This window comes from Acanthopagrus latus, chromosome 7 (genome assembly GCF_904848185.1).
Source record: "Acanthopagrus latus isolate v.2019 chromosome 7, fAcaLat1.1, whole genome shotgun sequence".
NCBI classification, from domain to species: domain Eukaryota; kingdom Metazoa; phylum Chordata; class Actinopteri; order Spariformes; family Sparidae; genus Acanthopagrus; species Acanthopagrus latus.
The window spans coordinates 25076057-25102755 of NC_051045.1; the positions used below are offsets into that span (position 1 = coordinate 25076057).

Consider the following 26699-nt stretch of genomic DNA (forward strand, 5'->3'; position numbering starts at 1 on the left):
GTTGTGCAGGGCTCGCCCGCCTGCATGCCTGCCTGCTTGCCTGCCTGCCTGCCTGCCTGGCATGTATACAGCCCAGGGGGGACAGTGGATCTCCCTGAACGACACCAAAGCCAGAGAGCTACGACTGGGGATGAAGCCGCTCGCATCGCACAGCCTCCCTGCTGCTCCAAATCAAGAGGCGCGAGGAAAAAAAAAAAAAAGCGAGAAAAACAGCTTTGATCTGCCCTCTCTTTCTCTCCTCTCTCCCCTCCATTTCCACGACTCTCCCCCAGTCCTTCCGCCCTCGTTTATGCCCCCTTTATCGTGAAACCTTTTCTCTCTCGTTCCACCAGCCGCTCGTCGGGCTGCCTTTTATGAAACTTCTCCCAACATGATGTCACCGCGCGAGCCGTCATTGTTCTAATGACGCGAGTCGCTCCCGACGCGTACATTCACCGCGCAAGCACACACACAATTCAGACACACTTTACTTGACGTGTAACATGATGCAAAACAAGCAGATCACAAGCCCTCCAGGAGGGATTTTTTTGTTTGTTTGTTTTTTTTTTTACAGTACCTTCAAGGTAAATATCAGAGAAATGCATCCAATTTCATGTCATGTCATGAAAAAAAATAGACTCTTAAGTATTAACCCGATGTAAGATGATAACAGCTGTGCCCTATATAGCAGCTCTCCAAAGTGAAACATGCTCCAGACTTTGAACAACTGTAAGGAAGTACATCCCCACGTTTAATCCTATATTGGAATTTTCAAAGCCGTTACTTTCTTAAATGCATATTTAGGAGGGAGGGGAATTAAACATGGGGTGTTAAGGGCCCGTCAAGTGAGAGCAGTGCGGTGGACTGGATGGAAATGGAGTCATGGATAGAACAAGAACAGCAAAACAAACTCTCAATGACTCATTTGTGGTATCATTAAAGGTACAGTACACCCCAAAATCAAATATACACATATTTTATCTCACTCGTAGTGCTATTAACCCATCTGGTGTGAGTTGCCAGGTTGTGACGCAAGACACACACAGAGGCGAAAGTGAGCCTAAATGCTGATAAGTCCAAAATCCATGTAAAGAAAGGGCAGGCAACAAGTATAGCTACAAAAACGCATGCAAAGGAAAACACCAATGTAATATAAAAACTAAGGACAAACAAGAAAACCACAAGGAAACTGATCGGGAACACAAGGTCGAAAACAGCACGGACGCTAGGGCAAGAACAGACGTGGCAACAAAGCGTGAGGGATCAACACAGGCTTGAATACAAACTAAAATAAGGAGGGGATGAGGTGCAGGTGGAGAGACACTAGGAACACAAGTGAGCAGGAAGTAGAAAGTGACAACAAGACACTAATGTTTTATAACTACAAAGAAAATTAGGAAATAACTAACCAAAAAAACAAAACCATGACAGGATGTAAACTTTGATGATGTCCTCTTTGGCTAATGTCACTTTAGCGGGCTAAGTTTGCTAGCTTCTTGTCTGTACAATAACACAGTTGGGGCTGTATTCTATTAAATAATACAGCCTCCATGCTTGATTCAAACTGTTAACTGATTCTATTGAAATAACCCAACTTGCTCAGTACCTGATACCCACTGATATAGTTTGAAAATAGCATGTTAGCTTGGCAATCATTGTCTTACTTGTAGTCTGATCAAGAGTAAATTCATCAAACTCAGCGCCCCATGTCGATATTTTCCAAGCTACTGTCATTTTTTTTTTTCTTTTTTCCAGGACCTGTCTGAGTGCAGTTTCCATGGGAACACAGCCGTGAAGGTTTTCTTCAAATGACAGTGGCACGACTCAAACAATTAAAATCGGGATACGGCATTGGAGATGGCCCCCTGTTCAGTCCTATGAAAGCGGCTCAGTGGGGCATGACGCTAGAAAGGCTTGACTTCCTGAGTGTATAAATACCCAGATCTTCTGTGATGGGGGCCCGCAAAGCAGTAGAGTACTAAAGACTTCCCCAAATCGAGCCTAACTCGAATGGAGCTGTAGGCAATTACCCTACGGTTGTTCTGTTGTCTGACTTTTCAAATCTTAGCGGAGAGTTTAATCTTTGTGTCTCATTTCTCTAAATCCACAGTTGAACATAACTTTTGAATTTAAGGTCACTGTTTTGTTCAATTTTCACTTGAATTACTTATTTATTCATTTATTGCATTAGCATTGTTAGACCATCACACCCGGAATTGTTAAGATCATTGTTAATATGCCCTGACTGTTACTTTTACTACATTTCAAATTCCTCTTCAAAAATACACGAGTATCTTACTAGAATATTTTTAGTGGGTTTTTTTTGTTTTTTTTTTTACTTTTTCCTGGTTGATTTTTGCAGGTTAGGGTTAGACAATATCAAACACAATATCCACCAACAATAAATTCAGAGTTCAACAAAAAATACCACCCTCTGGGGAATCAGCAATCCTCAACAAAAGACAGAAATTGAGTTTGTTGCAACGTTTGGTCTCTCAAATCTGTCCACAGTAACCTCTTCCCAAACAAATCAATGCAGGATCTCTGGCAAGGATATCAGTTCTCTTCAGTTCAGCTCTTCACCCACAAATAAACTCCCTTCTTAAACAGATAAATAAAAGATCTCTGAAAAGCTGAAACTCAGAGTTACCTCTTGTGCCAGTCAGTAGATCATCTTTTGTGCACACAGGATAAGCAACTGCAGGAAACCAGTAGGCTAGCTGCTAGCGATTGCGGAATCGCCGGCACTGCCTTTGAATTTGACGATTGAAACAGTAAGCTAATTTCGATCAATCAATTTCGAATCCCCGAGGCTGACCATGAAACTGGGCTTCCTGTTTCGAGTCCTTTCCTTGGATCTCCAAGTCATGCCCCATTTTTCTCCTCCCTCATTTCCTGTCACCTCTCTGCTGTCAACTTGGTAATGAAACCAAAACTTATCGTGACCCCATCACTCAATCAGACGCTGATTGAGAAAAGTTTTCAGGGCCTTTAAACAATTGGGTTCAACATTTTTTACACAACTTTTTACATTAAAGCTGTCCTATGACTTGTTCCTCTTAGATACAGAGTCATGGCATTTCTGAGCACCCCACCATACCCTGAACATATCAGTGTGTCTCGCAACAACTTGTAGTGACAAAACTCAAAATTTGAAAGGAAGTGAAAAGTTTTTTTGGATGCAAGAGTTGCTGACTTTTTAGGAAAATATGCGGCGTTGTCCTCAGACTTCCATTTGAACCCGACATGTATCGCCGTCCTGATCCTGAACCGCTGTTGGCCCACTCAGCGAGATCAGAGGTGCTAAGTAACTCGTCATGCTAGCCCCTGTCGATGAGTTTATCAGCCCCCACCACTGAGATGTCTCCTTCATTAGCCCCGCTGAAATGTCAATCAGGGGGTCTGAAACTGTGCATGTGCGTATGTGCTAATCAGACATATCTGTGGAGCTTCTGACACGCTGGGATTGATCAGTCACTGAGCATCAGACGCCAGACGAGCATTAATGATGGAGAGGGAGAGGAGAGGCCCTCACAGCATGCATTAGTTAGTGGACAGGGAAGTGCAGTGTGTTTGTGTGAGTGAGAGAGGGAAGGAGGAAGTTGTAATGTGCTTATACTGCATGTCCATATTTATGTGTGCCTATGTATTAGTTAGGACTGTACAGGCCGGACCGGGATTTATTTTTAAAGCTCTGTAGGACGCTGTACCCGACTCCTGCGTGACCTTGTCAGCCATATTAAACTATGAGGAAAGCACAGCGTCGATGGTCATACATGGGGTAAACTGTTCATGTCCAGAAAATGAAAGGGCAAAGCAATATACCTGTAAAAATAGATAGAGAGAAATTTAGATTCAGTTGTCTGGTCTCAGATTTAAAGCAACATCATGTGTAGAAATGTGTAGTGTTTTGCATTTTGTCCACAACAGTGCAATTGTCATGAATACGAGTCACATTCACAAGTCAAAATCCAAGGTTTTGGTACCAATTCATCAGATGTAAAGTTGCGTGTAAACTAGAAACAAAACTTGGCGTCAGCAGCTCTATGCCGATCAAGAGGACCACGCCCATCCTCTTCACAGCACCTCTACAAAGGGACAGAAACAACACAGAAAAAGGGTTATAGCCACCAGAAAATCCAAATCGTGACATTTCGAAGAAGTCTGCCGGTGAAGTCTGTCTCAGTGTTGGGGGTTGTCTGGGTACCGATGAGGCATTTCCCTCCTCCTCCTCCTCTCTTCTCTGCAGCAGTTTCGTGATCTCTTTCTCATGTTTTTTTTATTTATTTTTTTTTATTTTTTAATGTGTTCAAATACGCTTGTGGTGCTGTCACAGTAGTGAACAGCCTTCCTGCACACATCACAGTCTGCAACGTTTTCATTTACAGCTGTGAAGTAGCCCCACGACGCTCCTCTTGCGTTCAGGCATCACCGCGTGTCGGAGGAAACTAGTGGTCAGGGTGCAGCCGGCGTGCAGTGCACAGCAGGACAACAGCACAGCGGTGGAGCACAGAGACTTCTTGGTGTTGAAATATGAATACATGAGCACCACGTAGACAACTGAAACTGATCCTTTCTGATGCTTGAGTCGATCTACAAAAGGAGTGGGTAGTATTGGTAGTATTGATATCTTTGGATCGATCAGCCCATCTTTGTACTTATTCAACAGCAACAAGTCGAGCTCGGCGTCTGTCGTGCAGCCTTTTTCCTTAGCGCGGCTGTCATGGTTACTGTCTCTTTTTCTCCTTCCATTTTCCTCCATTTGCAGTCTATTCAGCTCTGTCGTGATGTCCCTCAAGGCCGCTGAGCCCGGTGTCACTGCCCACTAGCCTGGCCCCAATTCTTGGTGCACATTCCAGCGGTCCAAAGCTCTTTTCAAAGCAGCCTCAGTCAGCAGAGCTAACTTGTAGCTCCAGCACACAGCAGCAGGTTACAGGTCGCTGACAAGAAACTCCGCACATCACAGAGAGTCGAGGCGGAGCGGTCGCACGACATCTGACAGAAAACCAGAAAATGTATTCTCCGCCAAATATGACCCAGTTGCAAATAAGTTGTAGCTGTATATGCGTGTGATGAACTTCCATAAAGTGTTGGGCCATGTAATCCAACCAGTCAACTGCGCTGCATAGTGCAGAAACAAGCCATAGGAGGCTGGAGTGGCTGAGGCTGATACAGTATTCCTTCTGTAACAAGTTAACGTAATGTTGTTTTAAATGTGACTCCAGCGATATAATTTAATGCGATTGCAAAAATATAACTGAACTTTTTACTCTTCTTTCTTCTTCTTATTTTTTAGGCAGGCAATCGCACCAAGCTAAGCCGCAAGCAACCATTACCATTCAAGTCATGCTGACACGGCATGAGTGTTTCTCCACAGGACACCACAGCAAGGTAAAAGGCACTAATGATGTTGTGATATGTGCGTGTTGCATGTAGCTCCTCGTCTAATGTCTTCACTGGCAGAGTTTCTTCTGGTAACATTCCTCCGAGTAATTAACCGACCTCCTGACGAAACAGTGCAGAGATATGTCTGTTTCTGGCTCTCTAGTCCAATTTGCATTCTAGAATAGCACCGCTAACAGAGTGTGACAAACACACTTCCTAATATAAGGACAGATTTATGCCCAAGCCCATTTCAAATGCTTAACCGTGTACTATTTCCTTACTGGCTCTCATTTTCAAGTGAACCCTTGACCCTCAGATCAGTTACAAGAGCAGTGGTTGAAATCTGACCTAATGAAATGGGCCGACCGTTCAACCGTCCTATGTCGTCAGTTAACGTCAACGGTGCTTACGTTCCAACCAAACTTTCCAATATGGTGTATTACTGGTATTATCGCAATGCCAATTACCATTTATACGAATTAGAAAAGCACAGACGTTCACAATCAATCCACAGCTTCATTGAGTCATCAAATAAAAAGAGCACTGCTTTGTTACAGGCTGCTAAAATTAGCGGCTAAAGGCTAACATTAGCAACTGTGCTCTGCACTGATATTAAAGGAGCACACCAAAAGCAGCAACTTTGCTTCTAGACTTAATTTAAATTCCGAGCGTCACATGCCATCGAAGGGGGGAGTGCAACGTTGAAATCTGTTAAAATGCACCAATAAGCACTAAGAATTTAACATGAGATAGCGAGATGGCTAGCTCCTGAGACATCTGCAAACTAGTAGTGATTGTTTTAATGCTTGTTATAAAGAAAAGGACCACAAGACATAATGATTACTGAATGTATGACCTGAAGTGTATACTCTAGGAGTGAAAATAAACTCCAAACCACAGAGATTCAATTGCAAGCTAACAAAGCCCTGAGGTTTAAAAATAAACAGCGCCTTCCCACCAGCACAGCCACAGGTCGATCAGTTTCGGGCGAGACTTGGCTTTAGTTTCAGGACGCACAGGTGAGCGCCGGTCTCCTCTGCACCCGGGTCACGTTGAAAAGGCATGTGTTCAGGGCTCGGGCAGCACAGTGCAGTTAAAACCAGGCTGTAGCCAGCCTGTGGGGAAAGGACCTCTGATGAAACGCTGGTTTGGTCAGCCTGTCAGTCTCGAACCAGGCTTGGATTCGTAGTTAACTACCATCAATTTTCACGCCTCTTAGCTTCACTTCACAGACATTCCTCTCTCAAATCTGACAGATGGTTCTGCGCAGATACATTCAAAACTTGAAAAAGCCCGTGTCATCATCTAATTTTTCTCGGGCCTCAAATCCATCACCGGGTTGGCTCATCGGGTCTCACCTCGCCTCCATCCAGCTTTGCGCTCAAACTGTGTTATCTTTGGAGGTATTCTGCTGCCCTTAGTGCCCCCGTGCCTCCATTTAACCCACACACGGAAACACATGCGCACGCCCTTTGTTCCATCACAGCCCGTGTCAGGGTCGTTTTCACACTCATGCTCTGTGGGGAGCAGATAACTACAACACAAGGGAGGAGTAGGAGCAACATTGTTCCTGATAAAGCTCCCGGAGTGTGTGTGTGTGTGTGTGTGTGTGTGTGTGTGTGTGTGGATGCACAGGCAGTCCTTCTGTTCAGTGTCTTGAACACTGAGGCAGCATCTACCAGCACCAGCCGTTTGGGATCAGTGACACAGAGCGAGGGGGGCAACGTGACACACTCACTCTAGAGTATGCAAGCACCTCTCCCTTGCTGTTTAGTGTGACGCGGTGCAGAGACCGCAGGGTGAGCTGAATGGAGGCTTAATTCCACCCGGCAACTTAATCAGAATTGGGAGAATTGTTCACGTAATGTTTCTCCTCATTCTAGGTTTGGCTCCATCATCATGACGTTGTGGCGGGGTCTGTTTTCTGTCCAGGGAGCTGGCGCCTTGGCATCTTCACGCAACTGGAACAGACTGCTTGTAACAAAGGTGTGCATGTTTAATGTAGTAAAGTAAAAAAAAAAAGTAGATCACTGGCTCAAGAGTAAACAGAAGCAAAGCACATGTCAGGTTTTGGCAAAAAGGTGAGGACCCAAATGCAGACGCTTGAAAATCAGGCAGGTTTGAAAACTGGGATTGTTCGTGTTTTCACTTTCTTTTGGCACGACATTTTCTCAACCGTAGAACCTCCGTATCCCTACACATTAGCGCAACAGGCGATCTGCGAGCGGCGCCATACAGCGCGAGGCCCAGCTGCTGGATGACAGGTTTACTTTTGATAGAAACGAAACTCAACAGACCGTCGAACCTCCGTATCCCTACGCATTAGCGCAACTGCGTAGATATATACTTTATATGACCCCATTTCAAAAAAACACGAACTATCCCTTTAACTAACAATGCTGATGGTCCAAAAATCCATTATCCAAAAAAAAAAAATATAACAAAAGACAGACAACAAAACAGACAGGAGCAAAAAGTAAAACAAAGTCATAACTCAAAGAACTCAAGTGCAGGAAAACACGATGAGACTGTCAGGGCCAGGCAATACAGGAGACGCAGGAGCGAAAACAGATGAATCAGCGAAGAGTGAGGGGGAAACACTGACTTAAATAAACAGACACATACTCATGAACTGATGAGACACAGGTGTACACAGAGACAGGGCATGAGAACAGACAGGAGGAAGTGGAGAGTGACACATAAAACAGGAAATAAACAACAAAAAATTCATACCGCGACTGTAGGGTTCTGAAGAAGTATTCCCTCCCACCCTTGTCCAATCATATTCATATACAAGTACACAACAACATTTATTTACTACTGACTAGCTAGAGAACGTAGCGTTCATCACATATCACATAAGCGACCACCTAATGCTTGTAGCCATTTTGGTATAAGGTGTTTGAATCACACTGAGCATATATGAGGAGCGGAGTGGATTATGCTTAAGGACTGTATGAGAACTCTAAAATGACACTTTCTCTGTCAGCATAAAACTGGGTCACTGGCAACAGCGGCTACCACCAACCTTACGAGGTGAGGGTGTTTATATATATATATATATATATATATATATATATATATATATATATATATATTTATATACACACACACACACACAGTTTGTTTTGTTTTTTTTTTTTGGTTTTTTTTTTAAGATTTTGAGGTGTTGCTTTAAGCGCTACCTAACCTGGAAGTCGCTGTTAAACATTCTGACGGAGCATAAAATAAAAAGGTTATCAGATATTGACCATCCTGTGAGCTGAGAGCTGACATTTCCCGGCTAAAGCCCCGCAGTGTGAGAGACGAGCAACATATTTATCAGAAACTCTCCGTTTTTTTTTTTTCCCCCTTTTTTTAAATGAGAGAGAGACCGTGTGGAGTGAAGGTCGTCGCTCATATTCAAGTCTCGCATTCATTCCACCCTTTTCTTTCTCTTACGCAACGGTTCAGCCAGTGGGTTGCTTTATTCCGCTCAGGACTCGGCACAATAGGCAGAGCGTGTTTTGAAGGCCTTGATTCTGAAAAGCCTGCGCAAACAGAGGTGCTTCAAGTGTCCTCTTGCTGTTGCCAAGCAACAAGGCAAAGTCAGCTGCTGTCAATCACTTAGTAAGTAAAGAAAACAAGTAAAGTAATTAGATAACTTGAGAAGAAATGTAGCGTCTTTTCAGTCTTAGCCTAATGCTCTTCATTGTATCGTGTCTCTATTTCTGAAACAGGCAAACTCTTCTCCGCCTAGCAAAAAAGGCCTGCATCTAGATTCGTCTGACTGAACAAGAACATTAACGTAATGAAAGGAAAAAAAAGTAGTCAAGCAAGGTCATTTTCTGCTTAGAGATTACCGAGGCACGATTGTTTCCGACTTGGTGTCCACGTGTCGGCGACGCAAGTGGATAAATGCGAAGCACTCGCAGCGATTAAGCAGAACTCAAAGTGCTTCAAGCTCATTTAAAACAACTACAGAAGGCCCCACCCGCTGTTAGAAATACAGCCTATATGATTGCAACCCTCCAAAAAATTTCTGTTGATGCATTAGAAAAAGTATTATCCCGATGTATGAACATTTATATAGTTTGAGTGTTCTGGATCTGCAGGCTATAGACTCATATTCATGTAAACATTGATACAAAAAATAGCAACAGAAGGATGGACATCCATTCCTCCAAATTTTTTTTATTAAAGCAAATAAGTTTAATTCGTCAACATGGTCAGATTTGGTGGAATTTGTCCATTACTGCACTTTTGGAGACAGAAAATCAATTTTCATTTTTATTTACTCCAAGAAGTTCTGCTGAGTGCTGCTTGTTTCCAACAAACCTGCCTCTCGTCTTTGCAGGCAGACACACAGGTGAAGTTAATAAAAGTGGAGTCCACTTCCATTGGAGATGTTACGGGGTGGAGGAGGAGAAAGAACGATTTCTAAGGGCTGCTGTCTCAGAGCACAAAAGGACCATCGGACAGTGTACCTGCAGAGGTGTTTGTAGAGGTTGAGAGCAGCACCATCACACCGCCGGGTGCTGACAATGTTAGTCTTTCAAAACTCACTTTTTTTCAAAACTCAACCGCAATGAATCCCGTTACGAAATAACTATGATTTCCTTGACTTTCAATCCCGGAATATACCTATTTTCGCTTCCACGACAAATCCCTGACCGTCATATTGTCGCTAAACTCTCTTTACTCTCCCTGACATTGTGACATCACACTACATCACCATGTCACACATGTGGGAAATTTTATGCCACGCAGCTAGTTTGGCGCGTAATAATTGATTTAGCACAGCGGCTCCTTTGTTGTCTGTGGTACTGGCTCAGGCGTATGTGACTTGACCAATCGGGGGAGAGGCCTTAAAGAGACAGGAGCTAAAGTTTCAGACAGAGGGGGAACACAGAGATGCAGCACTGGACAGGATGTGTTTTCAGCATGAAGCATGTGAACCTATATAGTGGGAACCCAAAATGAAATGATTATCCTGAAAATGAGCATAACGTGAGCTTTTACAATACATGTTATTTACATTTTGTCCTTGTTTGTTAACATTATTGCCAGTCGATATGGTCACAGTGCTCAATCATCCTTTCGTCTCAGAAGAATAGTTTTTAAATTGGAGGCCATACTTGCTGCATAACTGTATACCTCTGGGTGAGCCTTAAAAACACTCTTAGATGACATTTACATCATCCGGCTGAAATGAGTGCTGTAAATGGAGGTCAATAATCCGTCTAATCTTTCACCTGACATTCTGGTGTCGGCCTATAATACGGACAGAGAATGCGGCGCTGAAGTTTTGCAGACTCAGGGCTCTGACATTTGCCGGTCTGCTCGGGCAGTTTTAATAAGAATCTTACTATTTCAAATAGTCCCCGGGCGAAGTTAGATGTGGATTTGATGCGATCTGAAGAGCCCTTAGCAGCACTTGAACTCTTACCTGAGATGGACCATGGAGACGGAGAGTGGAGATGATTGGCCTCATGTTCACTCTCCACTGAAGCGCTGCCTCTTTTTTTTTTTTTTTTTTTCTTTTTTTTTTTTTCCCCAGCTGTAACAAGTAGCTTTTAAGGATGAGACACTGATTAGTGAGAGGTTGAGAGAGGGTGGATAGATAGAGAGAGAGAGAGAGAGGGAAAGAGAGAGAGTGCATTGAGGGGAAGATGGACAGAGAGCGGGAGAGGACGAGAGGAGGAGGAGGAGACGGAGAGAAAGGTGGAGAAGGGGATAAGTCTGAGCAGAGACGGAGAGACGGAAAACCCGAGGACGGAGGCTTTAAAGGAGAGGAGCGTGGGCGGAGGTGCAGATCTGAGGCAGCGTATCAAAGGAGGGGTGAAGTGCAGGAGTGATTAAGAAAGGGAGGATGAAGTGAGAACAGCAGTTAAGAGCACAAGAGAGCGAGTTGAGTGAGGAGAGGCAGCTGCACCACTTGTTTGCTGCTCTGGAAGTACTATTGAAGCCCGCTTACACGCCGTGAAACATTACGGTATAGATAACCTTTATTTATCCAAAGGTAGTCGACTACTGAACACCATTCTGCACATTCAAATACAGGTGATAGTGTCCACACGTGTAGTCTTTTAATGTCAGCCACCAGAATATTTTTTTTTTGTCTTTTAGGTAATCAATTCTCGTGTCAGTTGCTTAGAATTGCAAAAACACCTGTGTGAAAGTTCCCTGTTACTGATAGTCAGTGTGACTGGTTGATTGTGCAGCCTTATATGAGTTTGGGTGTCATGCTCAAGGGCACTGTAGCACTAGTTTTCACTTATCCTGCATGGAGGTCCATGGCTACCAATATTACAAGGATTACAAGGATTTCACATGACACTGAAATAAAAAGTGAAATGACTGTAGAATGAGCAGAAAAGCCCATTTGATACTTTAAAGATCTTATTGATAAAGTCTTTACGTAGACAAATCAGGTTCTTTTTTTTTAAATTATAAACGTTATGATAATAGTGAAATCATAATTTAAAAAAAAACCTGATTGTGTCCAAAATAATTGTTTTCTTTACATCTGTGCCTACTAATTTTGTTGGTAAAAAAAAACATAAACATAAACAAAGCAAACATATAAAAGCAATGCTACACATAAGCTAGCATTAGTAATTTCAGGCAGTGCAGCAAACTGGCAACCACTTGAGGGGGCACATGGTTCCAAAAACAGCATTGCTTTGACATGAATGCAGTGGAAGGGGGAGAGGAAATTTCCACATTTACGGGCTGGATGTCATCAATAATACCTTTTACCTTTCAATTTCAACTGTAGGTTCAAGGTTTAAATTTAGGTATGGTTCATTTTGAATTCAGATCAGCTCTCCCCCTGTGTAGAGAAGCAGCCCGTACCACCGTCAGGGTTAGAAGAGCATTGCACTGCTGTAAACCAAATCTACTGCAAGACCTATTTCAAAAGCTAAACAAAGACAGATAATTTGACAGTAACAATTCAGAACTAGGCCAGTCTAGTTTACAATTTAATTTGAACAGTTCCAGTTTCAGTGTAAGGCAGCAACTGTTTGCAAGATCCAGTGGCGGTTTGAATCCGACAGGTGGACGTTTCTTACATAGCGTACCTTTAATTTTGTACATACACTTAAATAAAATCTTAATTTGATTAAGAAAAAAAAAAAAAAAGAAAACATTTATTTTACTACTGGATCCCAGGATTTTCATGATCCTGGAATCTGTACTTTGTCAGACATTATTCCATTTCCTGTTATTTTTCCCCATAAAAGCAACAATTATTTGGTATGAGTGTGTGCACACATGAGGTTTTTTTTTGTTTGTTTGTTTGTTTTACTTCCAGCCTCTTTTTTGACTGAAAAGATGGTCGTGTGAAGCACAGGACTGAAAGAAGTCTGTCTGCTGTGATAAACAAACTCTGCTTTGTCTGGTATTAACTGAATTGTCATGTTTGTGCAGTACAGCTAAAAAAATATATATTTTTTTTTCCAGCTGTACATCATATTGTATTTTCCAGCAGCATCTTCATAATGTGTTGTCCTTCCACGTACACACATTGAAGTCTGATGCTAATTCTAATCTAAGCTAACCTTATTATCATTGCCAAGGCAACTAATCCAATACAACGCACGAGTGATGCCTTGACCTCTTGTTCCTCTCTTCTTCTGTCTGCCTGCTCGTGTCCCGCTGTCACTCATAAACCAATCATAAGGTAACATCTCCCTCCTCTACTCTTTTGTCACCTCTGACCCCGCCCCTGAACTCGGGTCTCCTCCAATAAGGCTTCATGTCAGAGCGAGGCGCTCACCCATGGCCGCAGACAGAGCCGCCAATCATCTGGGATAATCAGAAATGGGCTGACCCTGAGTTGACCCGGCCTTGCAGAGGGCTGACAGGATGAGAGGCGCTGGAGTGAAACTTACAGGGTATTTTCATGCTCTCTCTCTCTCTCTCTCTCTCTCTCTCTCACACACACACACACACACACACACACACACAGTGAACTCTCACTGTAGATGCTTTTACATAAACAAGCCATAACTTTAAAAATGAAAACTGAACTTTATTAAAGACGAAGGCAGGTAATCATCAAACATATGAGTTGAAAATGACCATAATATTCAGGTTATTTTCTGTCTAAATGATAAAGTTCCCCCTCTGTGATGTCCTGTGTGTTTGTGCGATCAGCCTGCCCTTGACAAACCGCAACCACAGTAATGTTCTTATTGTTTTTTTTTTTTTTTTTTTATGATGTGCTAGATCCATTGGCTCGGTCTATTAACCTTTAACATACTACAGCATGCATCATTCACTCACGTCACTGGAAGCATCGTGTCCTTTGTTGTCGCTGTCCTAGAGGGAAGGATATAGTCTCATGCTCTTCAGTCAGACAGGCCACAACACCTGTTAATGAAAAAATATCAACAAAAATGTGATAAGATAAAATGTTCACTCTTGATGCCTGGTGGAGCTGGTGGCCCCACTTCAGATGGAGCCACGCTGACGCTTTTAGCTTAGCGGTTGCAGTTAAGATTTCAGCTTTCAGCTTGTCAAAGGATGTAAAATAACATATTTTCTTCTTCTTTTTTTTTATGTGTGAAAACAACGACAACGAACTGTACGACAACAAACTGTATGACTGGACAGCTTCTTGTTGTGGGAGGAGTTTAGTCAAAAGCCTATTTGAACCTTATTGTGTGACTTCTCGTGATGTGATGCAGTCATTTCTAAAGTTCACTTCATTTTCCATCCGAACTCTTAAAGAGTGACATCGGGGGGGATAAATAAAGACATAACCCACACAGGCATCCTTTGCCAGTGACTGCCTGTACTGTTATCCTACATTACTGTTGCTTACAATTCCCTCTTGCATGCAATACAGTACAGCCAGTTTTGTACAACACAAAACTCAATAGCCCTCACAAAATCTGGCAGCCGAACGGAGAGCAGAACTCACAGAGGCTTTACAGATACTTCTCTGGTTTCATAGCAACCACAGTGGACACATTATCAAAGGCCAAATAACACAAATAAAGATAAAACGAAAACAACAGTTGGTGAAGAAAAGGAGGATTTGAAAAGATTAGTTTTTTGGGACTTCATGTACAAGGGACAAGGGACGAGACAAAACTGTTGATTATGGTCCCTGGTTTATGCAGGAATTGTTCAGAATGACGGAGCAATCGATTTCATAATGCAAAACTTTACTGGCAGAGATCATTCGCTGTAGCTATCTAGCTAATAAACATTAACTCATTAGGTGGCCGAAGACTCTGTCTCCGGTTCAGCTTTTGAACGTTTCTGACTGAGCTGTGTGAAAATGAGAAGCAATATTAGCTAATAATATGCTAACTCTTTCCCTCGGAGGTAATGCTAGATTGCTCCTCAAGGAGAGTGGTCGCCAACATTAGCAGGAGACATTGGCAAGAAAAAAACTTAATGGACTTAATGGACTTTTTTTTTGTTAACTTTGGTAATGGAATAACATGCAGCCTTTTAGATAGCTTAAAGACAATTCAGAGACATTAACAGCGTACTGCAGAGTCATGTCCTCTATCTGTGTCACGTAGGTTTGGCCATTTCCCCCTGGCAATTAGACTAGCAGCAGGCCGAGAGGTCTGTTCGCTCCGGCTGGACTGGTTATGGCCGGTCGCTTTGTGCCGTAGTTACCAAAGTAAATATTAGACCCAAGTTTTACAAGTCACAACAATTCTGAACAGTATGACAGTGAAATGGCCTTTTTCAGGAAAAAAAAGATGAATTTCTTCTGAGACCTGTTTCCGTCTCAGCGACACAATCCTGCAACATCTGGAGATCAGGAATGAGCATATGAAGCTAGCAGATAGAAACAAGCTGCAACAATAAGACGCACACATTGAAACTGAACATTAGCAGACTGCTGTACTTGTTCTGATACTTGTCACTTTGAGTCATTTTATGCACATAAGTGATGGTTATTTATCAAATATCTCATTGTGTTACTATTCTTAGGAAATGACAACTGTCAGAATATGAAATATACTTTATATTGTCCAGCCATAGATGGGAACATTCTTACTTACTTGTGGCATTATTCCTAATTCATCAAATACTGAGGCATTTCTTTAAGCACTGAGTGTGCAAACGATTAACTCTTGTTACTGCAGAGACTCAGCAGCAGACCCTTTTAGTGGCAGCTTTAGTGACCGCGGGAGAAGAAGAAATGCGACGCGAAAACTTAAAGAGTTCAGAGTGGCAGAGATGTGGAGACAGGCTGCGTTGTTAGTATTCAACCTCCAGCCTCAGAGCTGTCCTCTTTGAGACATCCCCATTTCCAGTCCTCCGCTCACCTTTTCGTACACAGACGCAAAGCGAGGGAGGAGAGAACAGCAGAGAATAAAAAAATAAAAAATAAAAAAACTCCCATGTGAGTAAGATTTGGGTAGACGGAGGAAGAATAACAAAAGGGAAAAATCAGTCAGAAGTTACTGATGCCGTGTTGCCGTCTCTGATCTGTCTTTGTTGGCAGTCCTTGTTAGAGTGCGAGCGAAGCCGCTGTCACTGCGACTGTCACAGCACCAGAGTTCAAACTGGCAGTAGCCTTTCATCTCGGCTTTTTAAAGGTGAATTTTTGTGGCATTTTGGATTTCTGTTTTTTTTTTTTTTTTTTTTTTTTTTTTTTCATTAACAGCGCGCTGAGGGGAGGGAAAGGTGCAGGAGAGAGAAAAGGATCGTGACACACCGTGGGTATCAAAAGCCCACACGCGCTTTGAAAGGTCACAACTTACCAGGCTGCAAGCAAAAAGCCTTTTGGAATCAAGACTTGTTTAGACTTCGATAAATACACGGCAGCTTATCAAACAAATTGTTTTAACATTTAGGGAAATACAGTTATTATGCCTTTGTCTGGGAGTGAGATGAGAAGATTGATATCATTCTCATGCCTGTGTAGTAAATGCACAGTGAATACAGAGCTGACATCTGCTTAAAACAGCTTAAAAAATATAAATAACAATGTGGATTTATATGAAGCTACATGCTACAAAGATGGAATTACAAAGAGCCACTGTCGTGACGGCTGGGCACGGAGAGCCTCTGTCATTTTCCCATCTTCCTGGGGACCGCTGTCCATATTCTAAGACAAACTGGCAGAACTTACACAAAGTCAAACAACGATCAAATCTGCGTATTGCATTGAGCTTGGTGATTCGAGTCAAATAGACACACACACACAGACACACACACACACACACACACACAGACCGGACTATAGACAACAGTTGGAGAAAACACCCAGCAAAAAACAGATCTGTTAATCCAGATTGGACACTTAAATGTTCATTCTTCCAATGGGCGGCTCAAAATCAGTGATTGCTAAACTTGGCAATGTGATGCGCCGCAACCAGACAGCACAGAGCATGTTTTGGGGAAAAACAAACAAACAAAAAAAAAAAAAATAACGACACAAATTCTGATTACCTCCTCGTTTACCAGGGAACAATTTCCTTAAGTTTAAATTTGATTATTTGAATCCCTGATTATATGAGGGGTGTCGACCCCTAAATCTGTGTTACAGGAGACAAAACTACAGGCACAGAAGAGCCGGGCTGATACACAAACATTGTTCCTGACAAATTATTCCAACACACAGAATCCTGAGTCACAATTTCTTTCCCTTGCTGCTCATTGATTCACTAAAAAGACACGATGCAGCGAGCCATCGGGACAGCTGTGGAGGTTCTTGTAGGGGGATATTTCTGAACTTTGGACGGAGCCGATTTGACTGTTTTCCCCCGCTTCCAGTCTAACCAGGCTGACCATATATTAAACCAACCCGCCCTGTACATAATGGGCAGACGCTGCGTTAATATCAGTCCTCTGATCTCGCTCTCATTCCTGAACTGTAAAATTGTTCCCTTAAGCAGAGCATTTCTTTTTTTTTTTAAATTTTGACTGAGATCTTGAGTAGCTGAGTTCAAGTCCTGAGCTCCTTCCCTCCTAAAGTATAAGGTGAAAGGAAAATGACATCAGTGTAAGAGTAAAGATACATATAAAACTCTTGGGTTATGTTTTATTGATTAGATAGTCACTTTCTTATATACTATAAACTCCCCATGGACCAGTTCTTGAACGGAGCCCAACAAGTGCAATCTTTGCAAATTGTTTAAAGTGTATGTAATTAGGTTGTGTACCAAAACGGCCCAGTTTTTATTTTTATTTTTTCTATCATTTGTATCATTTGTCCAGTGGAAATGACGGCGATGCGAAGTGTTTTGTTTCAAATCAGCAACAGGAGCGAGCGCTAGAGCGAGCGAGTGAGGGAGAGAGAGAGAGAGAGAGAGCGTCTGTTAATGACGAGTATTATCTTCTCATCTTTTTGAGTGCTGCATTTGCAAAAAAAAAAAAAAAACGAACACTGAATTATTCATCCCCCCCCCTGAAATAATAAATAACCACTGCAATTCTAATGGGAATCTGTAGCGTCTATATTTTATGAACGAGCAAAAGATTTAAGACAAACGGGTTCATTATAGCGCACACACAAAGACACACACACACACACACACACACACTCAGAGTAATTGGTATGATTGCTTCCCCAAACACCCACAGACTAAACCTTCAAACAAAAGTCTACAGACGGACTTATCCGCGGAAATCTACGCCAGCCGCGCAGATAACGTCTTTGTCCCCCTCCTCTCCTTCCCTCTCTGCCTATTGAAGAGATTTTATGCATATTCGCAAAGGCTAATTCTCTGGCACTCACCCCGAGGTACCCCTCTGTGAATGTCTGCTCGTTGCAGGGAGCAGCCTCTGCGCGCCGCTGCATGTGGTGAGATAACACAAGATACTGAATACATGATAGGGAGCCACACAAAGGGAGAGAGCGATACACTGAACTTCAGAAAAACAAAACTGACTTGGACTGCTGGCTGCAAGGTCTGATAGGCTGCTGGATTGACGACTACATTACTGTGACATTGAGCTTTGAAATATAAAGAAACCTGGCCAGTATGGATGAGAGGCAATATTACGCATGAAAGTTACTGATACCAAAGGAGTCAAATGACTTGTTGTGCTGCCGATTAAGATATTGTCTCTAGCAGGGCTGTGATGGAAAACAACTGTCTCTGCTTATAGTCTTCCTTGTCTGTGTTGAATTGCTTTCAGTTGCAACCCAGTGGCCGGAATAAATGTCAGCTACGCACGCTTCTGAAAAACCACAGATAAGTTCAAACTCAGTGTTTCTTTCTGTTGGAACTTGATGTTTGTTCCGCTTCAGCTCTTTCTTTCTGTTTCTCTCTCGTCACACCACTGCGTCTGCTTAAGTTTAGGCACAAAAACCATTTGGTTCGGATTAGGTTTGGCTGGAAATACCTGTTCTGGATGCCATCATAGAAAAAAACCAAAAGGCTGTTTCGGTCGCCGGAAAAAAACGGACGGAAAAACGTCCCCACGGGCTCAAACTGCAGCTGCCTGTTCAGAGTTCCTTTATTAATCTCACGAACAGGGAAATTTGAATGTCACAGCAGCCAAAGGACAGTTCAACATAACAATGAACCATTAAAAATATTTAAAAAATAAACAATATAATAAAAAGGTAAGAAATAAAAAATATCCCATATCTACATATTATGTACGGAATGTGAGTGAGCGCAAGTCAGCGGTTATAACACATGATGTGAAGGTGATACGTCACGTTTGGTACAAACGTCAAACTGTGGTTTGCAGAAACATTACATCCTGGTTACTGGGCTGTCTATTTTTAAAGAGTAAACTGTGTAATTGTTAATTGGGTTAACTTTCTGTTGATGCTTACTTTTGCTTTGTACAAATAGTACCACGCCACCACACTGAACAGAAAGTCCTACTATCAAAATGTCCTTACAGACAGGGATCAAAAGTACCTGCAGCCTTTTGCTAGTATATTACCATATATTATAATACTATTATGTGACAGGTCAGGGAATTGCAAATGTTAGCCTCTTATAGTTTAAACCTTAAAGATGTATATTTTCATAAACTCATCATAGGTTGAATCTTAAATACAACTCCAACAACTATAGCTGTCATGCTGCCGGAATGAATAAATGTTGCCTGATTGAAACTATCTAGTGCCGGTGTGACGGCCCCTGACACTGGTGGAGTGTGTTTGTGCAGGTTGGTCACTGTGACCCTTCTTCCCGTCTGTCTCTGTCTGAGGTTACCAGAGGGAGGGTGACTGCAGTGTCAGTCTGATCCGGAGCACCTGGTCTCAGCTGGTCTCCTTTTCCGCACCACATTCACACTAACACATCCACATTCACACCACTGACGTCACTGACGCACACACCATATTGAACTGTTTATTGTTCAGTTTCTCACGTTAATTATGATGAATGACTTGTGTTCATTTTGCACTCCGCGTCCTTTGTTGGTTTTTTTTTTTTTTTGTTTGTTTTTTTTGTCATGGCCTAGAGCCAGTTAATGATACTGGCAAGAAATGAATGTGCAACTTTTTTTCAATCTGGGTATGTACCATCTGCATGTAGCTATATCTAGCTATTGTTCAAAAAAGACGAGTACAGACTGAGCGCTGATGTGTGTTGGGGTTGCATGAAGTAAGTGTGTGCGCATTCACACATCCGAATAGTATTAACTGCCCGTCCCTCATAGGCTTTAATAACTAACACTACGGCGTCTCACAATGTCTTAAATTTCAGTGTTTACATTTTCATTTGTTTTTTTTACATTACATCACATTCACTTAGCTGATGCTTTTATCCACAGTGACTTCCGGTAAGTGCATTTTAAAAGATAAATAGTCCCATCAATCACAACACAACAGAGTGGGAATATATAGAGAGGCTTCAATTCATTCTTCTTTCAATAATAAATAAAAAAAAAATAAATACAATTATTATCAAAATCATCTGGTTTGAGCTAAGGTCCTCTTTCACTGGGTAAACAGACATACTTTAGAATAATAGGGTAGCTCTTGGGATAACCAATCAGATTTCAGGGTTGGCCAAGTGTTAATTATTACTAGTGTTTTTTTTTGTTTGTTTGTTTGTTTGGTTTTTTTGTCTTGATTACTTAAAACACTTACGGTTCATTTCTTGTCCCTGCTTCCGTCATCAATCTATAGACATATAGATGCATATTGGTACATTTTTATTTAGTCTTTGTGAAGATAAATTCAACACTATTATCAAAGTGCATTAATAAGGATCCTGTGCACACTACAGATAAAAGGTGTGCAACGCTTAACACTTGAATAAACACAAAAGCTTTCATATATTCGGTGTATACGGTACTGATGCAATGTAGCACACAACAAGTACATTGTAAATGCGTTGTGTGGCATAGATGCAATCTCAGTGCGCTTTAAGGACAACAGAGCTGCAATATGTCGGCTGATGTTTGTTTGTGTCTGAGAGTACAAAATCATTACTGATTTGCACTCAGAGCCCTCCTTAAGTAATATGGCCTTCAATATGTGGCTGCCAGTCTCTTGCAGCATGATGGAACATACAGCACCATAATACAAGCACATTATTCAGAGATGTTTTTTATTATCAGCAGTTGGCAGAGCAATAAACGATTCAGGAGAGGCGAGGATTGCTCCACATAGTTGGAACCCCTGCTTCGAACCTGCTGAGAGGTGCTTTACATGCAATGCGATTTCAAATTATTTTCTTAACAAAGTATTCTCGATAACTATTCATAAATGTATACACTCCAGGTCCGCACAACATCTACATATTTCCCTCAGGGCAAATATAATTGAGCCAATGCAAACAGGCTGAATGGAAAGTAAATTATATTAGGTTTTTTTTTTACCTTTTCGCTCTGTTTAGGCATTTTGTTGATGCTTTTTATCCAAAGCTGTTTAGAGTGAAGCCGGCTGAGAGTGCCTCTTATTAAAGAAAGTTTGACAGGATGGATGGATGGCTGCTTGTGGATTTAAATCTGAACACTCTCCGGTTACAAGTGTGTTTTTTCGAGGTTTTATAAAGTGTGCTCTGTAGCTCCTTGAACCATGTTAGAATTCTACCAAAGTGGTCAAATGGTCAGACATGTGCACTGGTTATTATGAATGTAGGTATGCTGATTGATTCAGGGTAAGAATCTGTTTTGGTTTTTTTTGTTTTTTTTTAATTTTTACCCTAAGGCCAAAGAAACAATGTCATTATCCTTTGTTTGCATCTGTTTCTCCTTTTTAAACATGATGAGAGCGTTGTGTCATCAGATTAGACATCTGTGATCTACACATAATCAACTGTAACATCATTAATGATCCCTTAACACTTTAGTCTAGCCTCAACAACCAGCCAAATCTTAGTATTTTCAATTTTGGCGATGACCAAATGAACAAATACCTGCAGAACTAATCAGCCTCGGCTGTACTTGGTGTTAAGTTCTAATTAGCTATTTTTTTTTTTAAACATGTTTAAACGGTGAAGATGATAAAACATTGTAGCTATTCAGCATTAAAAATCTGCATGTTAGCAATGTCATTGGAAAAGTGTTGCTATGCTAGAATTAGCATTAAGCACAAAGGACTGTTGTGCCAAAGTCGAGCCTCACAGAGCTGCTAGCGCGACTCTAGACTCTTATGGTGTGATCACTGAACACGAAGCACATTTTTGAATATAAATCCCATTTTTAATCCGAAAAGTTAAAAAGTAATCTCTGAGCCTTCCTCCTGTAGGTAAACAGCCCTCGATCAGAGCAGACCTCCTCCAGAAGATTTGGCCCTGCAGATGATTCTCTCCTCGAGAGCTGGCTTGGCTCTGAGCAGCGGCTTCCCCTCTCTGCCCACAAAAAAACTTGAAAAAGCCTGCGACACATGCACATTTTTTCCCCCTCAAACATTGAGATTTTCAACTTGCATGATATGATTTTCAGATATGGAAATAATGCAGTTTTGTGCCACATCATTCCCTCTGCCTGGCTTGAACAACTCGTGAACACCTTCGTATGCAATAAAAGGCTATGCATGTAATCTAGACGTGTGAAAAATGTGCTTCCCTTTCTGCAGGTACACACTATTATTCTTGATTAAGGGCTGTTTCCTAGGTTTAAAACTTCAAGCCACAGTTTCACAGCCTAAACACATTGCTGAGACAGTCTGATTATCCACTACAGTCATGGTTCACCATCTACGCCAATTCCTGTACAAGGGTGAAGATGACTGAGACTGAGAAATGGGTTCAGATGAAGAGAGCTCTCCTTGAGTGGGAAAAAAAAAAAAAAAAAGTGAAAAAAGCATTTTTCTGTATTCCTTTTGACTTTTTCATAAAAGTTGTCCTTTGAGGTCGTCTTAAAACCTTGAGCAAGGACGAGTGCGTCGTCACAAAGAGTCGTCTGAATTGATGGACAACATCAGGATAGCTGTCTGTCTTTGTATTGATCCGCCCCGACCGCCCCCTCGCTGCACCTCAGCACTCCCTGTGCGTCCGTGCTGCAAGTCACATTGATGATCCGAGCTCCAACGTGTTCCGCGGGGTTAAGGTGTTCAGAAAAAAAGACATTTGCTTGCATAAGAATTAATAAAGTTCTGCTACAAGACAAGAAGGAATTGCTGGAGTGTTGGTGACATTCAAATAGTGAAAACTAACAAAAGGAACGTGTTTTAAAGAGTAAATGATCATAAAATGAAGGTTTTTTGTTTTTTTTTCTCTTTTGCTATTCAGTTGTAGTTAACCTTACATAATGCACAGGGGGCACATCATTACAAATCATTTAATATAGAATAATTAAACTGTCAAATAGACATGTCCTTTGCTTTAACGTATCATTATGAAGTAAGTGAATTGTACAGTGTAACGGCTACAGAATAATGACACCATCAGCATTTAGATGGTTTCCCTCTAAACCTCACTTTCACTATACAGTATTGACTGCCGGCGGGCACAGAATCTCCGGGGAAAAATAAAGGCTGACGAGCGATCCAGTCAAACTGGCTGCATGGCACCATTTCCATCTGCTTTCACATATGAATAAATAAACTCACGTTTTGCGAACCAGTTGTCTTTGGGACCGTGGCACCACCAATAATACCACTTGGGGGGGGGGAGTTGTCTGTATTCACTTTAACTAAGGCCTGGCGTTCATCTGTCATTCTCATACGCTGTTGAACTTAATCCACTTTTACCCAAATATACGTCTCAGTTGGATAAACCACGAGCTGATGTGTCAGCAACAGTGATGGGAATAACGGCGTTAAAACAAACAGCGTTACATTTTTCAGTAACGGGTAATATGACTTATTACTATTTCCATCGCTACAACGCCATTACTGTTGATGACAATTAAATGTGGCATGTTATAAACTGAAGCTACTCACTGAAGCTGTTGTCATCTGACTTGGCTCTCAGCCACAGCAGCTGCAAAGCTGTTTTTTTTTTTTTTCTCTCTGGTGAGGGAAGAGAGAAGGGCGAGACAACCGCATAAGTGATGATGATTGGCTAGTAGAGTAAGGGTTCTTGAGCCAATCAGAGGCAATGTACAGTTTACACACACTACACACTACACACACACACACACACACAGCAGCCTCAGACACACAAACTAGCAGAGGTAAGCTGCAGCAATGGCTGAGTCCGAAAGGAAAGTTGGCAATTTCAAAGTGGAAGTACAGGCGCTACTTTAATCTCCTTGAGGTGAAAGGCAAGAATATACATGTGAAGTGTACATCATGTCCCAGGGCGAAAGAAGGACACAGAGCCACGCTGTCCAAGCAGCTAAAGCTGGATTTTTCTGCTCCAGCTTCACAAAAACTTGACACAGACTGAACTGAAGTGTTCCCGTTATCAACAGTTGACTCAGACTCCTTCAGAGCTCTCATTGGCAAAATACCGGGGAGAGCAGGCGCCGGTTCTGCAACTGGCTTGTGAAAATCCAAATTCTTGGACATATTTAAAATTTAAAGAAGTGACGTAGTGACGAAGAAGTTACTTTCACTGGTAACTTGTTACTTTTATAGTGGAGTAATTCAGTTACTAACTCAGTTACTTTTTGTGAGAACTAGTAACTATAACCAGTTACTTTTTATAAGTAAAGTGCCAAACACCGGTCAGTGATCTGTTTTTTCTGAGCTAATCTGGGCAAGTCTTTCTGTTCCACAAGGAATGGGTTAGAAGACCCCGAATGTTTTTTTTAGGAACTCACTTAGGCTATTTACATATTAAATGCAGATCGTACCTGTGTAGGTACCCATGTGTTTTACATGGAGGGAAATGCTGTCAGACCAGAAAACAAAGGCCTATGCTGTCGTCAGTGTCGTGTTTTCACCCAGCCCATCACTCAGAGCTGCCAGTGATTACATAAATGTCATGCCAGTCAAGTAAACACAGTTTGTGACCTTAGACTCATTCAAAGATTTCACGTCCAAGCGCTGGACCTCCACTGACCCTAGAACTGCCCCGCTTGTCCAGTGTAATGGTGGCGGTAAGGCACCTGAAACTGGTAGCAGCTAAAACACAACCCCTGGAGATAAATATCTTCTGCCCTTAAGGAGTTTAAGTCGCAACAGTAGCAGTTAAGCTGGCTGGCTAACAATCCAAGTTGTGCAACCATATGGGTGATGACACATGGACTGTGAGGCACGCTGCTCTGACACCCACACTTTTCATTCGGTTGTTAAATTGATCAGGGATAGCAAATTACTCCTTTGTTTAAATCTCACTTCATCTTTCCTGCCACTTTATGTGAGTTGTATATTCTTTGTCTCAGTGCAACTATAGCTGCCATTGTCACAGAGGACAACCCCTTTCAGAGTAGTATTCCCCAGACCACCTCATGCCTTGATTACAATTGGTAAGAGAAAAGGTGACATTCGTGTCTTGCACAGACGGACTGGCCTGAATGCATTTTTTAGTTTGAAATCCGTCTTGGTATCAGCTGTTCAGTGCACAGAGGACGCGTTAGGCAGCTACGTGTAAATGAGGCATGAAACGGTTTATTCTGAAGACACAAGGGGAAATGAAAGAACAGTCCCGTCAGTGCAGTAACCCACGGGAAAACGGTGGCTATTTGGTGAGTAGGCTGACTCAGGTCACAGAGAGCTGTTACACTTTAGAAAAAAAAGAAAAGTCGACAGGTGGCGGAGATTGCCCACATGGGAGAAGCTGCTCTGCTGCTACTGTAAGTACTTTATCGTCCTTCGCTTGTGGTGTCTGCTTGTCAGACAATCTCATGAGCTCAGCCGGTCTTATCAACAAACTCCTGCGTTAGGGAGTCTATGATCTGCTTTTTAATGAACTTTGCAAAACTTCTTGAAGTTTGAGTAGACAGCGCTTGGGAAATGAAATGCTGAACTTTTAACTCTCGTAAGAAAGGCTTTGAAGAAACTGATAAACAGACCGGAAACACGATACTCTTTTTCGTGCTTTGCTTCTAAATGCCTATTGAAAACCAGGCGCTCGAGGTTATCTAATCATGTTGACACTCCAAGTAGAGAGCGTCAAGTGAGGCCATCAGCAGCACCGGTCAAAAAAGTGCCTGGTTAGAAATCCAGAAGGCCAAACGCATGACCCTGTGTGCTCTCAGCAGCTTAAAAATGTGTTTTGTAGCCAGTCAAGTGTGCGGCGGATCAACGAGTCCTCACATCTTCACTTGTTTTCCACATGTCCTTGTGATGGTCTGGTTGAACTACAGCCGCCGCTGGGCTACCCTGTTTGTACTCTTAGGCGTCTGCCGCGTTTTACCGTTTCATCTTGTTCGCCCACGGCAGGCGTGTCAAGTGACTGCTGGCGAAACCCAACATTTCCCAATTTTTCGAGCAGGTAGCCCCGCTGTAATGGCAGTGCAAAATCCTGCCGCGCTGGGCTGACAAACTCAAATCAAGCCGAGCTATTGAATGGAGGTGGGCCGGTCTGGTTCTTGTTTTTTTTTTTTTTTTTTTGAGTCACCACAGTGTTCCAAAAAGTTATTTGGCTTCTTTGCATTACAGAAAACTTTTAACAATGTATCAGGCTTTCTTTCTTTCTTATTTTTTTCAGGACTTTAATCCCACGGTTAACAATTATGTTGGCTCTGCTTTTACCTTTGCAAAAAAGGGAATTATTATCAGGATTTGCTTCATTGGTATAACGGCCCTGATCCTTTGCTGCATATTGATGGAGAGTGTTTTAAAGTGTGAATTAAACTCGAATACTTTCTGCTTTTCTGCCGCACCGAAAAGGAAAGTGTCGGGGCGGGTGAACCAGATCGTGGTAATAAAAGGGACGGAGATGAATAAGTAGAAGAGGAGAACGAAAGATTCTTTGGGCGGGTGAAGGAAAGTGATGGCAAAGAAATCAGAGCACTTCACAAAAAGTGGATCATAGGTGAGGGGAGAGGTGGACTGAGGTCTGAAGAGTGGCGGAGATGAGGTGTGGTTTTGTGATGGAAATGGAAGGCTGGAGAAAAGGTGG

At 42.2% G+C, this 26699-nt stretch overlaps 1 long non-coding RNA gene across 1 annotated transcript; it reads left to right on the top strand.

Annotated features, from left to right (window-relative positions):
* Window positions 1–5270: 5270 nt before the first annotated feature.
* Window positions 5271–22235, top strand: LOC119023277. The gene is made up of 4 exons (XR_005076220.1): window positions 5271–5370; window positions 7248–7350; window positions 13101–13244; window positions 21992–22235. It is a non-coding gene; the product is annotated as an uncharacterized LOC119023277 (long non-coding RNA).
* Window positions 22236–26699: the final 4464 nt, after the last annotated feature.